Source organism: Macaca nemestrina, chromosome X (genome assembly GCF_043159975.1).
Source record: "Macaca nemestrina isolate mMacNem1 chromosome X, mMacNem.hap1, whole genome shotgun sequence".
In the NCBI taxonomy this organism is placed as follows: domain Eukaryota; kingdom Metazoa; phylum Chordata; class Mammalia; order Primates; family Cercopithecidae; genus Macaca; species Macaca nemestrina.
The window spans coordinates 157506308-157511866 of NC_092145.1; the positions used below are offsets into that span (position 1 = coordinate 157506308).

General features: G+C 47.2%; 1 pseudogene; it reads right to left on the reverse strand.

Annotated features, from left to right (window-relative positions):
* Positions 1 to 3086: 3086 nt before the first annotated feature.
* LOC105478264 (argininosuccinate synthase pseudogene) lies at positions 3087 to 4378 on the reverse strand (annotated as a pseudogene).
* Between the last annotated feature and the right edge of the window lie 1181 nt (positions 4379 to 5559).

Consider the following 5559-nt stretch of genomic DNA (forward strand, 5'->3'; position numbering starts at 1 on the left):
GATTTGAGGGGCTGCTGTGTAGTGTAAATATCACAGACATTCTACAGGATCCCTAGGGGTGTACCTGTGATCCATGAAACTTACCTAGAGGTGGATTTTTGTCTCCCTAACACGAAAACCCACACAATAGAGCTGGTGGAATGTGGAACAAACTTACCCCTAAATGGATTGAAATATCACTGCCTATTGCTGGAGGCTGGGCAGGCCTTGGCAAGGGTGTTGTGGGTTTAGCTTAGTCATCAATTGGGCGATACAACTACATGGGAATTATATAACCAGATAGGAAACTGCAGCCATTGAATTTTATTTCTTTTGAAAACACACTGATATCTGTTACCTCAATTATTCTTTAAACATGAATTAAGCACATTAGCTATTGTTTCCTGCTTTTTATAGGCTTCCTAATGAATAAAGGTGGATGCAACTTCAGATCTTCTGATCTATTGTGGATCTGTTCACTCTCCTTCTATCAGGGTAACACTCTATTACTGCTACTGTATCTTTGTTTGCAACTAACTTGGCCACCCAGGTTATATATTCAGACTATGGTTTCCATATGTGGACAACATGCAAAGTGTATCTGTCTTCCTACAAAACAAAACAAAGCAAAACAAAACAAAGCGACATCAATTTCCAAGTGTCTCATAGGTGTTCATAGCCAGGGGCAATGTTTCTGTAGGAGCACTTTACTTGCATTTTGTTCCCTTAACAATCCCGAAATGTTTAGTCTGTCTTCAAGCTGTTATGTAACAGCAGCAGGCTATGAGTCACTTAGGGATATAGGGGATTCTGCTAAGTAAACAAAATCAGCTCATTTTAGTTACTTCTTCACAACAGGTGTGGAGACTATGGGTGGTTCATTTAGAACAAAGGTCTTATATTTTAAGATTCAAATTCAAGGGCCCCTAGTGCTTTTTTCTAGGATGGACACAGGGCAGGAGATCAAATTACGTTTTTCAATTCATGTTTCATTTTATTTTATTTTATTTTATTTTGAGACAGGGTCTTGCTCTATTGCCCAGGCTGGAATGCAGTTGTCTGATTAGAGCTCACTGCAGCCTCCACCTCCTAAGCTCAAGTGATCCTCCCACTTTAGCCTCCTGAGTAGCTGGAACTATAGGTATGTGCTACCACACTGGCTAATTTTTTTTTGTAGAGACAGGGGTCTCGTCATGTTGCCCACCTGGTCCTGAAATCCTGGGCCCAAGTGATCCTCCTGCCTTGGCCTCCCCAGGTGTTGGGATTACAGGCGTGAGCCACCATGCCCGACCTTGAAAGGTCTCATATCTTAAGACTCTAATTCGTGTAACTACTGCTTTTTTCTAGGACAAGCAGAGAGTAGCAGGTCAAATTATGTTGTTCAATTCAGGTATTTAAAAAATAAATCCAGTTGCATAGTCCAACTCGCAGAAAGCACCTTAATAAGCCATTTTAATGAAAGGATGGTTGAAGGTAAAGTCCCTAGACTGGGGACGATGATCATGAGATATACATTGTGATAATTGTGGCGATAAAATTAGACGGGGAATACATAACCCAGTAGGAGCCAGTCAGGGCAGGGGGTTGGGGTAGCTCCGTGCAGGCAAGATTCCAGCTAATGGCTAGATGTGAGAGACCAGGATCCCACTGGCTAGGAGAAAGCAGCAGGAGCCAGAGGATGTGGGAAACACAAGAGATATTCTGTGTCTTCTCCCCACCTTCCCCACTAAAAAAATTCCATGTCCACTCAAAATTTTGGAATAGGACCTTATTTGGAAATTGAGTCTTTGTAACTGTAATTAGTACAGGATGTCAAGATGAAGTCATGTTGGATTCAGGACCCTAAATGCAATGACAGGTGTACTCATAAGAGACAGAAGAGGAGATACAGATACAGAGGAGAAGGCCACGTGGAGACAGAGGCAGAGACTGGAGTGACGCAGCCACAAGCCCAGGGATGCCTGGAGCCCCCAGGAGCTGGGAGAGGCAGGAAGGACCCTCCCCTAGAGCCTCCAGAGGGAACTAAGTGCACCTGTAGTGGCTTAAACTGTGGTCTTGGAAAGATATATCTATGTCCTAATGGCCAGATCCTGTGAATAGGACCTCATTTGCAAATAGGGGCTTTGCAGATATACCTAAGTCAAGGATCTCAAGATGAGACCATCCTGGATTAGGTTGGGCCCTAAGTGCAATGGCAGGTGTCCTTCTAAGAGACAGAAGAAGATACACAGACACAGAGGAGAAGGCCACGTGGAGATGGAGGCAGGGACTGTAGCGATGCAGCCACAGGTCGAGGAATGCCAAGGATTGCCAGTGGCTACTGGAAGCTAGAGAGAGGCCAACAAGAGAACTAGGAGACCAAAAATGACTTACTTTTACATTTAAAAATAACTAAAAGAGTATAATTGGATTATTGGTAACACAAAGGGTAAATGCTTGAGGGGTTGGATACCCCATTCTCTGTGATGTGATTATTATGCATTGCATGCCTGTATCAAAATATTGCAGATATCCCATAAATATATACACCTCCCATGTACCCACAAAAATTAACAAATTTGGAAAAAATCAGAACTGGGAGATAATACATTTATGTTGCTTTCAGCCACCCAGTAGGAGGTCATTATTATTTTTTTTAATCTTCTTTTAATTGTCATTTTTGGCCAGGCACGATGACTCACACCTGTAAGGCCAGCACCCTGGGAGGCTGAGGTGGGCAGATTAGCTGAGGTCAGGAGTTCGTGACCAGCCTGGCCAACATGGTGAAACCTTGTCTCTACTGAAAATACAAAAATTAGCCAGGCACGGTGGTGCATGCCTGTAATCCCAGCTACTGAGGGATGAGAATGAGAATGAAGGCTGAAGGACGAGAATCACCTGAACCCAGGAGATGGAGGTTGCAGTGAGCCGAGATCAAGCCACTGCGCTCCAGCCTGGGTGACAGAGTCAGAACCTGTCTCAAAAAAAAATGTCATTTTATAGCTCCCCACTGCAACTGCCCCCCACCCTTCCCTTCAATGACCACTTTTGCAGGCTTCAGGGGGACCAGGGAACAAAGCTGGGGCCTGGCAGCCACTGCGCTGCCAGCTGGGGAAAACAAGTCACAATTACAAATTATCACAAGAATTAGTGCCTATACTTGGGGGATCTGCAAAGTGAGGAGGCCCCAGCTCCCCTTGTATAGGGGTCCATTTGGCAGTGACCTTGCTCTGGAGACGGTCATATTCCTTCAGCCTGAGGGAACTGATGGTGATGAACCCGGTGGCATCAACTGGCTCCTAATCGCCCTGCACACTCATGCTCACCAGCTCCTCATTGTAGAGAGACAGTGGGAGCTCCCGGCTGAGGATGTACACCCAACCCTTGAAGACGGACACCTGCACTTTCCCTTCCACTCGTTCCTGGGACTTGGTGATGCAGTGGCGGACAATTCACACTCAGGGTTGTGCCAGAAACCAGTATACACCAGTTCAGCAAATTTCAAGCCCAGGCCTTGTTTGATTTTGCGCACTTCCCGATCCATGGTGAAGTCCTCGATGTGTAAATGAGCATCGTAAAGGATGGTGCTTGCTGGGGTCTCATAGATGCCTCAGGACTTCGCTGCAATGAAATGGCTCTCCACGATGTCAATACGGCCCAGGCCGTGCTTGCCTCTGGCTTCGTTCAGTTACACGAAGAGCTCCTAGGAGGTCTGGTGGGTGGCGCCATCCTCGACATTGGTCACCTTCACCGGAACCCCTTTTGTGAACTCAATCTGGAGAATATCAGGGGTGTTGGGGGCTTTGGTCAGGTCAGGGCTTATGGTGGCTGGGTCTCTCCAGGATTCCAGCTTCATAGCTCATATGCATGAGGTTCTTGTCCATGCTCCACGGGTTCTTGGGAGTGACCAGGATGGGAATCTGATGTTGCTTTGCATATTCCATCAGCTCGTTGAGGCCCTTGAACCAGTTGTAGAACTCGGGCATCCTCCGGGGAGAAATGACCTTAATCTGGGGGCCAGTGAGCAGGTGAGCTCAAACCGGACCTGATCATTCCCCTTTCCCATGATGCCATAGGATACATACTTGGCCCCCTCCTGCTGGGTGATTTCCGCTTGTTTGTGGGTGATGCAGAGCCTAGCCAGAGAGGTGCGCAGGAGGTAGTGGTCCTCATACAGGGTGCTGGACTGGATGGCCGGCCACATGAACTCCTCCACAAACTCTCTGCTGACATCATTAATGAACACCTTTATGGCCCCAAGCTTCCATGCCTTCTTCCTGTCTTCCTCGAAGTCTTCCTTCTGGCCGATGCTGGCCAGGTAGGCAATGACGTCATGGCCTTGTTCCTTCACCCATACGAGGATGCAGGAGGTGTCCAGGGCACCACGGTGGGCCAGAACCATGGAGCCGTTGCTGGACATAGCGTCTGGAATTGGAAGTGCGAGTTCCCTGCATCTGGAATCTGTCTTCACGGTGCAGTGAACCACTAGGACCCCAGGCAGTTGAGGCAGGTGACAGAGCAAGAGGAGGTAATTTTTTATAGCAACTGTACAAAACTAATACCATTCAGGTTAGAGGCAACACCAAAATCAATGAGAAATGTCAGGTGGGTTAGCACACTGACCAGGAGTTTGGGTCAACACGGGCCCCAGGCCCATGAGCCATGCTCAGACACTGGGTGGAGACTGTTGTGGTATATACTGAAGGAGCTTTGAACTCTCCTTTGGAGCACCAGCCTTGGTTTGGCTGTCAGATGTGTTTGGATTCAGTGCCTATCAACTGAGGAGCTGAGCCTATTGAGAACTCTGTGTGTCAAAATTGGTCAGCATTTGGGGCAGTTCTGGGCTATCAGGTGGAGACAAGATTCCATGGCAGATATGAACCAGAGTCGGAAAGAGAAAGGCATAGGAGGCAAGATAATGCCAATCTCCTGTGAATATGATACCCTGCAATGGAGAAAGGGAATAAAGGTTGCAGATGGAATTAAGGTGGCTAACTCACTCGACCTTAAAACTGGGAGATTGTTTTTGATTATTCAATCTAATTGCAAGAAGTCACGCTGGATTCAGGACCCTAAATGCAATGACAGGAGTCCTTGTAAGAGACAGAAGAGGAGACACAAACACAGAGGAGAAGGCCACGTGGAGACAGAGGCAGAGACTAGAGTGATATGGCCACAAGCCCAGGGATGCCTGGAGCCCCCAGGAGCTGGGAGAGGCAGGAAGGATCCTCCCCTAGAGCCTCCAGAGAGAACTAAGTACACCTGTAGTGGTTTAAACTGTCCTTAGAGTCCTTAAAAATAGACAAAATTCAAGGCCAGCCTGGGCATCATAGCAAGACATTGTCTCCACTTAAAAAAAAAAAAAAAAAAAAGCCAGATATGGAGACATGCACCTGTAACATGAGCTACTCTGGAGGCTGAGAAGAAAGAAATGCTTGATCCTAGGTGTTGGAGGCTGTAGTGAGCTATGACCGTGGCACTGCACTCCAGCCTGGGTGATACAGCGAGACCTTATCTCAAAAAAATTAAAAGGCTGGGTGCAGTGGCTCATGTCTGTAATCCCAGCACTTTGGGAGGCTGAGGCAGGAGGATCACTTGATC